This window comes from Helianthus annuus, chromosome 13 (assembly GCF_002127325.2).
Source record: "Helianthus annuus cultivar XRQ/B chromosome 13, HanXRQr2.0-SUNRISE, whole genome shotgun sequence".
Classification (NCBI taxonomy): Eukaryota; Viridiplantae; Streptophyta; class Magnoliopsida; order Asterales; family Asteraceae; genus Helianthus; species Helianthus annuus.
In genome coordinates, this window is record NC_035445.2 from 162,900,365 (window position 1) to 162,912,339 (window position 11,975).

Genomic DNA, 11,975 nt, shown 5'->3' on the forward strand with positions numbered 1-11,975 from the left:
ATAATAATAATGTGGGGTGCATGTGCGTCCCAGTGAGGCTTAACAAGTATGAAAGGGTTTCTGCTCCATTAACTTACAAAATGGTAGGATTTAGTAATCTGTAGAAGTCATAGCGATGTTTGACTCCTACTCAACTCCGATCCTTAACCTTTTCCACTCTTCTTATATAGAATCATGAGCAGACGTGGCAGACGTAATGGTGGACGCAGTGGCGGCTGTCGCGGTGGATGTGGCAACATTGTTATATCCCAGACCGAACTAACCAATCTGATAAATACTCGTGTGGCTGAAGCTCTAGCGGCTCAGTAGGCTGGTATGTCATGTACCAACCACTCTTTATCCCTATGTCGTGTACTCGACTCTTACTCATGTGTTATATTTTCTTTCGTCCTTAGGTCAACATGCGAACCAGAACCAGAACAACCCACCTGCTTGCACTTTTAAGACATTCATGGATTGTAAGCCACAGACTTTTAGTGGAACCGAAGGAGCAGTGGGACTACTCCGTTGGTTTGGGAAAGCCGAGTCAGTTTTCACTATGTGTAACTGTCCTGTGGGGGACCGAGTGAAGTATGCTACAGGCACACTGGAGGATGGTGCCTTAACTTGGTGGAATGCTCAGGTACAGATGTTGGGCATCGAGATGGCAAATGCGACCACTTGGGATGATTTCAAGGAATTGATGCGGGAGGAGTACTGTCCTCGTGACGAGATTCGGAAACTAGAAAACGAATACTACAATTTGAATATGGTGGGGTATGAGATCGAGGCCTACACAAAACGATCTCACGAACTAGCGAACATGTGTCCTAACTTATCACGACCACCACATCAGAGAATTGAGCTGTACATCAACGGTTTAGCGCCGCAGGTCAAGGGATTAGTTACTGCTACAAACCTTGACAATCTGCCTCGAATCATTCGTTTAGCACACAGGATTACAGACCAAGAGGTCGAACGTGGTTCGCTACCACCGCGTGTTACTACTTCTGCCACTACTGCTACTACTCCGGCTAGTGATAGCAAGCGCAAGTGGAATGATACGGACAAGGTGTCCAACTCGAACCAACCACAGAAGAAGCCAGACAATAGTAGCAACCGCAGTTTCAGCCAGTCATCCTTTGGTAATCAGGGTCAGAGTAGCAATCCGAACCAAGGCTCCTACATGGGAAGGCAGCCAAAGTGTAACAAGTGGCAATTATCATCACCGAGGCCCGTCTACTTGAGCCTGCCATAGGTGTGATCAAGTGGGGCATATGGAAAAAGACTGCAGGGCTCCGTTTCCAAAGCAGCAGCAACATCAGTATCAGCAACAGCAGCCGTCACAACAACAAAGACAGCAACCTCAGCAAAACCAAGGTAATCGGAGGGGATGTTTCCAGTGCAGGGATGAGGGTTACATTAAAAGGGATTGTTCCCAGTTGAACCAAAACGCCAAAAAAAACGGAAACAACCACCGTCAGAACAACTACATCGCTGAAACAACAATAACAATAATAATGCTGGGAACAATAACAACAATGGGAATAATGGTGGTAATGGTGCACATGGGAGAGTATTTACGATTGGAGCTGGTGATGCTAGGAATGATGGCAATGTCGTGACTGGTATGTTTTCTGTGAGCAACCTCTTTGATTCTGTGTTATTTGACTCTGGTGCTGATTGGAGTTATGTGTCGTCGGAGTTCGGTCGACGGTTAAGGTTAACCCCAACGCCTCTTGAAACCAAACACGTTGTAGAATTGGTTAATGGCCAGTCAATTGAAGCTTCACACTTTCTTTTAGGATGCAAGCTCGACCTTGTAGGTTAAGTGTATGACATTGACCTTCTTCCTGTTACTCTTGGTAGTTTCGACTTAGTGGTTGGTATGGACTGGTTGTCCAAGCACCGCGTTGACATACTTTGTAAGGAGAAAATCGTACGTATACCATTCCCTGGTAGAGAATCGCTGTCTGTCCAAGGTTATCAAAGTGGTATTATGGTTGGCATCATTTCGGCTATGAAAGCCCAGAAGTGTTTACGGAAGGGCCATCCTGCTATTCTAGCACTTGTCACCGACACTCAGCCTGAGGAAAGAAGGATCGGAGATCTACCAGTTGTCAGTGAGTTCCCTGATGTATTTCCCAAAGAATTTTCAGGTTTACCTCCACACCGTCAGGTGGAATTTCAGATTGATCTTACGCTAGGGGCGGCCCCAATCGCTCGAGCTCCTTATTGTCTTGCACCAGGAGAGTTTCAAGAGTTATCTAACCAACTTCAAGAACTGTTGGATAGGGGCTTTATCCGACCCAGTTCTTCGCCCTGGGGAGCCCCAGTCCTATTCGTGAAGAAGAAAGACGGGACTTTTTGTATGTGTATCGACTATCATGAACTAAACAAGGTGGCAGTCAAGAACTATTATCCCTTACCTCGCACCGACGACCTGTTTGACCAGCTGCAGGGGTCAAGCTTGTATTCGAAAATCGACTTGAGATCGGGCTATCATCAGATGAGGGTCCGAGAGGAGTATGTTCCTAAAACGGCTTTTCGTATGCGGTATGGTCATTACGAGTTTCTGGTCATGCCATTCGGGTTGACTAACGCACCAGCGGTTTTCATGGATCTTATGAACCGTGTGTGCAAGACGTATCTTGATGATTTCATCATTGTGTTTATCGATGACATCCTGATTTATTCTAAGAGCAAGGAGGACGACGAGCGTCACTTGCGACTTATCCTGGAGCTCCTGAGGAAGGAGCAGCTTTACGCAAAATTCTCTAAGTGCGACTTCTGGATTCGAGAAGTACACTTCCTTGGCCACATTGTTAACGAATTGGGAGTACACGTGGTTCCTGCTAAGATCAATGCTATTAGAAATTGGGCGGCACTGAAGAATCCTTCGGAGGTGCGACAATTTCTTGGTCTTGTTGGATACTATCGCAGATTTATTAAAGATTTCTCTAGGATCGCTCAACCTCTTACCGCATTGACACATAAAGGAGTTGTATACTCCTAGGAAACAAAACAGGAAGATGTTTTCAGCTTTAGAAACAAAAACTCTGCAGTGCACTGATCTTGTCCTTACCCGAGGGTACCGAAGATTTTGTGGTGTATTGTGATGCTTCTATTCAGGGTCTTGGTTGCGTGCTGATGCAACGCGAGAAGGTGATAGCTTACGCTTCTCGACAGTTGAAGATTCACGAGAAGAACTACACGACTTGGAGTTGGGAGCCGTGGTCTTTGCGCTGAAAATCTAGAGACATTATTTTTACGGTACTAAATGCACTATTTATACCGACCACAAGAGGCTCTAGCACATCTTTGATCAGAAGGAATTGAACACGAGACAGCGTCGCTGGGTGGAGCTCCTAAACGATTATGACTGTGTAATCAAGTATCATCCAGGCAAAGCTAACGTTGTAGCTGATGCCCTTAGTCACATGGAAACGAAGCCTAAACGAGTTCGAGCTTTGCAGCTCACCATCCATTCTAATCTACCTGACCAGATTCGTTCTGCCCAGGCTGAAGTGTTGAAGGACGAAAATCTTAAAGCTGAAGCCATGCGAGGCTTGGAGAAACAACTTGTTGAAAGATCTGATGGCATTCGCTATTTTATAGAGCGAATATGGGTTCCCTTATACGGTAACCTTAGAGAGCTTGTGATGGATGAAGCACACAAGTCTCGATATTTAGTTAATGCAGGTTCTTATAAAATGTATCAGGATCTAAAAGTCTTGTATTGGTGGCCGAAAATGAAAGCCCACATAGCGATGTATGTGAGCAAATGCTTGACTTGTGCAAAGGTCAAGGTAGAGTATCAAAAGCCGTCTGGATTGCTTCAGCATCCGGAAATACCCATGTGGAAATGGGAACAGATTGCCATGGATTTTGTCACTGGCCTACCAAGAACTCAAAACGGGAACGATACCATTTGGGTGATCATTGACCACCTCACGAAATCTGCGCACTTCCTTGCGATCAAGGAAATTGACAAGTTCTCATAACTTGCTGGAATATATTTAAAAGAGGTGGTTTCTAGGCACGGGGTGCCGACCTCTATTATCTCAGATCGTGATCCGCGTTTCATATCTGATTTGTGGAAGGCGATGCACAAATCATTTGGCTCACGTCTTGACATGAGCACTGCTTATCACCCTCAGACGGATGGCCAAAGCGAGCGGACCATCCAAACACTCAAAGACATGCTGCGAGCATGTGTGATCGACTTTGGTAAAGGTTGGGAACGACACTTGCCTCTAGGCTTGTAAACGAACCAAACATTCAGTGAACCGTTCATGTATCGTTCGGCAGGAAACTCGTTTATGTTCGTTTATTTAGTAAACGAACGAACATGAACAATTTTTTCCGTTCATTTAACTAAATGAACGAACACGAACAATGCCTCGTTCGTTCATTTACGTTCATGAACGATCGTTTATGTTCGTTCAGTTATGTTCGTTTGAATTCGATCGTTTATGGTCTTTTATATCTGTTCGTTTATTTAATTGTTTAAATTTTTTATATTACTAATATTAAGTTTAAAACTAATACTAAATTTAAAATTTACAAGATTTTCTTTACCATCCCGTTACATGTTTTGAGTAACCGATTTCAAAATATTCCTGGTGGAGATGGATATGATCGGTTGGTTTTGCTAGTGGCACGATGATACTCTAGTGGTCCATTAGTGATCCAAATTTGTCGTTCAAAAAAACGAATGAAGTTGGTGCATTGTTGATCATAATGGTGAATTGGTGATTTCAAGATGGTGCTTTAAAGTGTCTATTAGACTATAATTTTAACGAATTTATTTACATTTGAAGTTCTTTTTTTATGATGGTTATGTTTGGATATTCACGTTTACTTTTAATTGGTGTTTCATCATTTGTGTTCGTTAATTTATGTTTAGTTATTTTCGTTTATGTTTGCTCATTTATGTTCGTTTAGGTTCGCTTACGTGAAACTGTGTTTGTTTATGTTTGTATGCTCGTGAACTATTCGTTTACACTATTAATAAACGAACATAAACGAACACGAACACGAACATTTTCATTTTCTAAACAAACGAACACGAACAAGAAAATCCGTTTGTTAAAATGTTCATGTCCGATCGTTTGTTCGGTTAAACTTTAACGAACGAACACGAACATGCCTCGTTCGTGTTTGTTCGGTTCATTTACAAGCCTACTTGCCTCTGGTAGAGTTTTCTTACAACAGTTACCATTCCAGCATCCAGGCAGCTCCGTTCAAGGCATTGTACGGCCGGAAATGCCGATCCCCTCTTTGTTGGGCTGAGGTGGGTGACAGCCAGATCATAGGTCCGGAACTTGTACTTGAAACCTCTGAGAAGATTGTTCAGATCAAAAACTGTATGGCGGCAGCGCGTGACCGCTAGAAAAGCTATGCTGATAAGCGTAGGAAACCGTTGGAGTTCGCTGTAGGTGATCATGTCATGTTGAAAGTCTCACCCTGGAAGGGTGTGGTGCGCTTTGGGAAGCGCAGTAAGCTTAATCCGCGTTACGTTGGGCCATTCAAAATTCTGGAATGAATCGGCAAAGTGGCCTCAAAACTGGAACTACCTGAGGAATTGGGTAACGTTCACGATGTCTTTCATGCCTCCAACCTAAAGAAGTGTTTGTCTGATGAAACACTTGTAGTGTCATTGCGCGAATTAAAGATCGACGACAAGTTACAGTTTGTCGAGGAACCTATCAAAATCATGGACCGGGAAGTCAAGGTTCGTAAGTATAGTCGAATTCCAATCGTGGGAGTTCGTTGGAACTCAAGGCGTGGACCGGACTTCACATGGGAACGGGAAGATCAAATGAAACTCAAGTACCCACAACTGTTCAAAACTACCAACTCAAATCCTGGTGAAAATGGTAAAATTTCAGGACGAAATTCCCTTTCAAGTTAGGGATGATGTGGCACCCGGGGAAAACCCACAGTCGTCCTGATCAGCTCATCACTTTCACTTCATCACTCTCTCTGATTGCTTATCAAACTTCGGGACGAAATTTCTTTCAAGTTGGGGATGATGTGACAACCCGAACTTTTAAGGTTAGAGTTACTTAATTCCTTGTAAGCTAAGCTAGTTTCACCTATCAGTGTATGTTGTAATCGCGTGCACGTAAATTTAAAATTCACTGAGTTATATTTCATTGCTCTTGAGTGTACAAAAGTTGTTGAATGATTTGGATAGTCGCACAAATAGTTCACAGGCCGAATACCTATCTCGTATTAATTAATCTCCTTCGGCCCAGCTCTTGAAGCCCAGATTGGAGCAAAACCCAAATGGGTTCGGCCCACTTGTTGCAACACACACAAAAATAATACACGACTCTCATGCATCTTTCATAAACATTTAGAAACAAAACTCTAGCACCCCATCCTTCTCTCCATTCGACGGTAGTAACCTGTTCGGAGTTTCATCCCTCTTGAAGCTTGTCCATCGTATCCAGCGACAACCCCTTTCGGTTAGTATGGATAGAATTGTTTTAATCTTGTTTGATTGTGTCGGCTATGTGTAAGTAGTGATGAGTTACAACGATGATCATGGATCATGTCGATCCAGGGTTGTTACTAGAAAACTTTATAGATAATATAAACAATGATAATTCGAATGAATGTATGATAAGGAAACATGGATGCACTTGTTGCAGCATAAACAAATTAGATATATGTGCTAGCGTTCTTGTTAATCGAAGACTAGGGTTTGTATAATATGATGATTGGGGTGCTACTGTATCAATGATGCTTGGATGAAGGGCAATTGATGAATTAGTGTTCATAGATTGATGATCGATGACTTCGTGTTATAACATGCTTATATATGTGTTAGTATGATGTACGGATCTTAAGTTACACTTGATTTTGATTGATCTAATGTAAATGATGATGATGGGGTTAATCATAAGATGATGATTAGTATTTATGTGGTTTTGTGAATAACTGATTCGATCTTGTGCAACATGAACGAGAAACTGATTGACCAAATATATGGGAGTGTGTAACTGAATTAGGGCATAGATCGCACACCCCTGATCGCACACCCTCAATATGCATGCTTAGTCGCACACCTTAGCTTTGATCGCACATGATCGCCGAGACGCACACTCGGATCCCAGTCACACACTCTCAAACAGTCGCACATTTCATGATTTAGGCCAGTAGCATATGGGCCGCACACTTTATGGGTTGGGTAAACTGTTGGGCTGCACTACTATGGGCCGCACAACTCCGGGTCGCACACTAAGCCCCGAGTCGCACAGTCCTTTGGACTGGGTATAACTTGGCCACACACACACACATGTATGCACCTTATGATTGGGCCGAATTGCATAATATGACCGGTTGTGAAATCACACACACTTGAATGTCTAATGTTCTGAACTATTATGTGGTAATATGTTTATGGACTTGCGTGTCTACTTGTATGTGAACCAAATTTCCTGATCTGTGCTATTGGATAACCTACATTACGTAGTAGTAGTTGAATATGTAAATGTTGCACCAAACCTAACTGTGAATGGTAATCGTGTTAGGATCCGGTTGGTCAACTCTGAGTACAGTAACCTAATTAACCGAGCAAATCTAAGGTGAGTTCACTACTCTTTTTCAAGCATGCAGCTTGGGGAGAGACATCTGGTAAAGATTCCATGGAGGAATGTTGGGTTATTGGGTTTAACTGGAATGTTAAACTAGGATGTTGGATAATACACTTAATTTCTATCACTTAAGTCCCATCTACTACCGAATTAGTTGCCAGAGAGGCAACGGGGATTAGTTGATAGCGCTATTAGGTTTGGCACCCTCACACCGTACCGGGGGGGGGACGGGCGTGAACTAATGACCTTAACCACTCGACCAATGTTTGATAGAGCATTGGGGAAGGGCAAACAAACTGAGGCCATCTTGCGGTATCGAGTTATTATCAACATGCTTTAAATTAATATTTGGTAACTAAACGTTTTGGCAAACTGTGAACTCGCCAGCGTTATGCTGATGCACTTGTCTACATGCTTGCAGGTCGCTAGATTCTTGGACATGGAACTTGCTATCTGGGACTACTGGAGTGGTCATGGGTCGAGCTACTTGGAAACATGTGACAAGCTTACTAGTTTTCATACATTTGGTTTTTGAAACATTTGAACAAGGGTTTACTTTATGCTTCCGCTGAACATGTTGGATTTTTAAGTTTATGTTTTGAAACACTTACATTAATAAATGGCAACTTTTATTTGAAATCTTGTTATGAGTTCAATGTGTTTAGTGGCTACGCCACACGCTTTACGGGGGTTTCCGCAGGTGGTATTTTGGGGGTGTGACATTTCTACACGAACGGTTTCTCCAAATTTTGGTACGAAATTTTCCAAAGAAGAGGATACTGTAACATCCGAGAAAAACAGATCCCCAAAACCCAAAACCCGATTCATATAGTAAATTGGATCCTACACCTAATAAATGAATGTGAATTTTTGTTTATAATCTTTATATTTGTTTATTAGTTATATTGTGTCGTGTGTTTATTTAATTCATTTAGTTATGTTCGGATCCAAAACGTTAATCTTGTAAGTTTATAAATTTGTGCGGTTAGTTAGTTAGTTATAAAATGAAAAATCATTTTAAAACTAGGTTAGAATAGATTTTAAAAGAAATAATATAATTAGCAATAAATCTAGTTATTTAAAAAAATATATAATAAACAAATAAATAAATAAAAATATATATAACTAAACTAAGTTTGTTATACTTATAAATAGTTATTTATCTAGCTAAGTTGGATATTTGATTGAACCAAGTTATAAAGGTTAAAGGTGCCTTATATCGCAAAGTTGAACGGGTTGGGGCCGGTTTGTAACATTTGAACATTTATTAATAAAAGAAACATAAAACTGGTGGAGGACGGGTTTAAACCCTTGCTCTCCTCTTTTTACCGCACGCACAAACATGCTGGGCTATTTCACTTTTGGTGATATAACCCAACCTTTAACGATTATATACAAATGTTGAATGTACAATATATATATTATATATATATATCTTTATATATAATAAAGGAACAAAGGTTGGGACACTTGTCCCCTCCACATTCATCTAAGACACATGTCAACCCCTCCTTTCATTTGCTATCGTGTTCATCATCTAGACTGTCCACGACTCCATTATGTTCCATGTATCTTCCTAAACCCTAATTATTTCCCCCAAAATTTCAGTCGTTTCTCTATCTCGCCCCTATCCTTTCATTTGCTACCGTTCTCAATCGGTTGTAAGATGCTTCTCCTACACCAAAGATCTATTCTTTTTTCTACTCTTCACCTTCATCGCAATCTAAAAGCTATTTACAGGTTCGAATTCTGTTGATTGACTTCAATTTATTTGGGGTAAAATCGTTGCAAGGTCATCTCTAGGGTTTTCACACAATCCAAAAGCTGACATGTTCTTCATGTATGATTTCTTTCATCTCATATCTTATAATTACGGTACGTTTCAAGAGTTGCAAATCATACTCCGCCACTATCACTTACTAGCCTTTGTAAGGTTTTCGCAATATACTCCACCGCATATGGTTCAAATCAGTTATGCACATGACTCATGACTATAAAGCCGTTCCAGGTACCTGTTTATGCGCAATTAGTCTGGTCTGATTTTATTTTTATGTATACTGTATTTTGGTTGTTTATTTTTCCTGTTCTGAAAGGTTGTGGCATAATCATCATGTAGTTGATAAATTGAGGATTAGGATATGAATATGGATGGAAATTGTGAGGTGTTGATTTTAATATGTTATGCAAGGTTAGCTCTTTCAAGCATGAATTTGAGGTTGTAATGTAGATTTAGGGCTAAATTACTTTTTGAGATATGATGTTCTAATTTTTGTTCATGTTGTATAGTTAACAAATTGGGGATTAACATATGTGTGTGGATGGAAACTGTGAGTGTTTATTCTGATTTGCTTCACTAACCTATCTTAACTCTTTAAAGGATGAAATTTGAGGTTTACATAGATTTGGGGGCAATTTACTTTCAAAATCTATTATACGATGCCCTAATTTCATTCTTTTAGTTCTAAATAGTTCTAACTATAGAAAATCATAAGGTTTACTTTTTCTAATAGCATCTGTTTTTTCTAAATGTGTAATTAATGATGACCTTAAGTTTTTGTATAAGGATGTAGAGTAGAAATATTGAAGAAAGTGTTCATGATATAGCTAACAAACTGAGAATTAACATATGTTTATTAGTAGAAACTATGAGGTTTTGATTTTGATATGTTTTACTAACCTATGTTAACTCTTTAAAGCATGAATTTCAAGCTTTTGAAGTAGATATGGGGCCAATTTACTTTCAAAGTCTGTGATATGTTATACTATGTATTTAATATTTACCATATTAGAGGGTACTTAATTGTAACATCTAGCTCTTAGTATTGAGCTCATATTGTAATCATATTTGTCAATCAACATACACGTCTTCAGTTGGTACCGGGATGAGGTGAAGGAATTATGTAGATGCTTAACTTATCTTTATAATATTTTGTTGATGAGATGTATTGGTTAGCTAAACTTGAAATTTTTTTTTTTTAAATGAGTACATTAAAGGTAATCTGTAAGGTGTTAATGCAGGCCTTTGAAACAAGTTGTTTGTAAGCTTTTTGAAAAAAAGAAAGGGTTCATTTCAAATGAGCTTTTGGCTTTAGATTTTGTTTGTTTTCTATGCCTCAGTTTTATTGAGTTTTGCTATGGTCTTGTGGTTTGTGATTGGAAGGTGATAATATGTTTTGATACTTTTAGCGAGTTTTTTTACCAACCTAAATTAAATTGTATATACTAAACTTGAATGTAATGTTTCTGGATGACATATGTAAGAGGAGATGGTTTATTGTTATTTTCAAAATTGAGGTGTTCATTAATGAAATGTGGTGGAGTAGATTTTTTGTCATTTCAACACTGTTCTGTTGCAGTGGCTTTATTTACAAGATTCAAGTACAAAGACAGGCAAGCTATGCTATTTACTCTTTCATTAAAATGGTTTTTTAAAGTATGTATATTTTCTCCTGAATTATTGTTTAATAAAAGCAACATGGAATTGATGCACTGCTTGGCATGACCATTTTATCTGCATGTTTGGAGACCGTAAGTCAACATTTTCACATATAGGCATATATGTATGTATATATAAAATACAAAATATAGTTTTTCTTAATTCAATTTCAAATGGAAACAATGCAGGTGAGTAATCTTTCGAAGTCAATTGTATGTATATATAAAGTCAATTGTATGTCGCATTATCAAGAGCTACAAGACAAGATGACCTCAAAGTTGTTATTCTAGATTGTGATGGTAATCTTTCAAATAAAACATCAAATGTTGTATACAAAGAAGTTTTTAGAAATTTGTAATGTAATTTTTTTACACTTTCATGTCAAATTACTTAGTTTGTTATTTATTTACTTATTTTTATTATTTTATTTTAGATTAGCACTAATTTCTGTTACTTAATACTCTAAATAAACATATTTTGAAAATCATACATCATACATATTAATATGTTTTAAATTTAATTTTTTTAAACCCGTGTGTCACACGGGATATAAGCTAGTATATATATATATATATATATATATATATATATGTGACCGCTAAAATAAGAACCACCTCGAGTTGTAAGAACCGTGAGAACTACACCGTACGGGGCGAGGTGGACCAAAATTTTTTGTCATAAACGTAGATGCGTGTATTATAAACACATTTGTAAAAAAAAAAAAATTCAAAAAAAATGTCGTGTGTGTAATTTTGAGCACCACAAGTTTGTGTTTACGGGTACCGTAAATTTAACTAGAAAATTTACGGTACCCGTAAACACAAACTTCTGGTGCTCAAAACTACACACACGACATTTTTTTTTTGAATTTTTTTTTACAAATGTGTTTATAATACACGCATCTACATTTATAAAAAAAATTTTGGTTCAACTCGCCCCGGATCAAGTAGTTC

General features: G+C 39.0%; 1 long non-coding RNA gene across 1 annotated transcript; it reads left to right on the plus strand.

Annotated features, from left to right (window-relative positions):
* Nucleotides 1–9,071: 9,071 nt before the first annotated feature.
* On the plus strand, nt 9,072–11,449 carry LOC110900124. The gene is made up of 2 exons (XR_002570790.2): nt 9,072–11,114; nt 11,211–11,449. It is a non-coding gene; the product is annotated as an uncharacterized LOC110900124 (long non-coding RNA).
* Nucleotides 11,450–11,975: the final 526 nt, after the last annotated feature.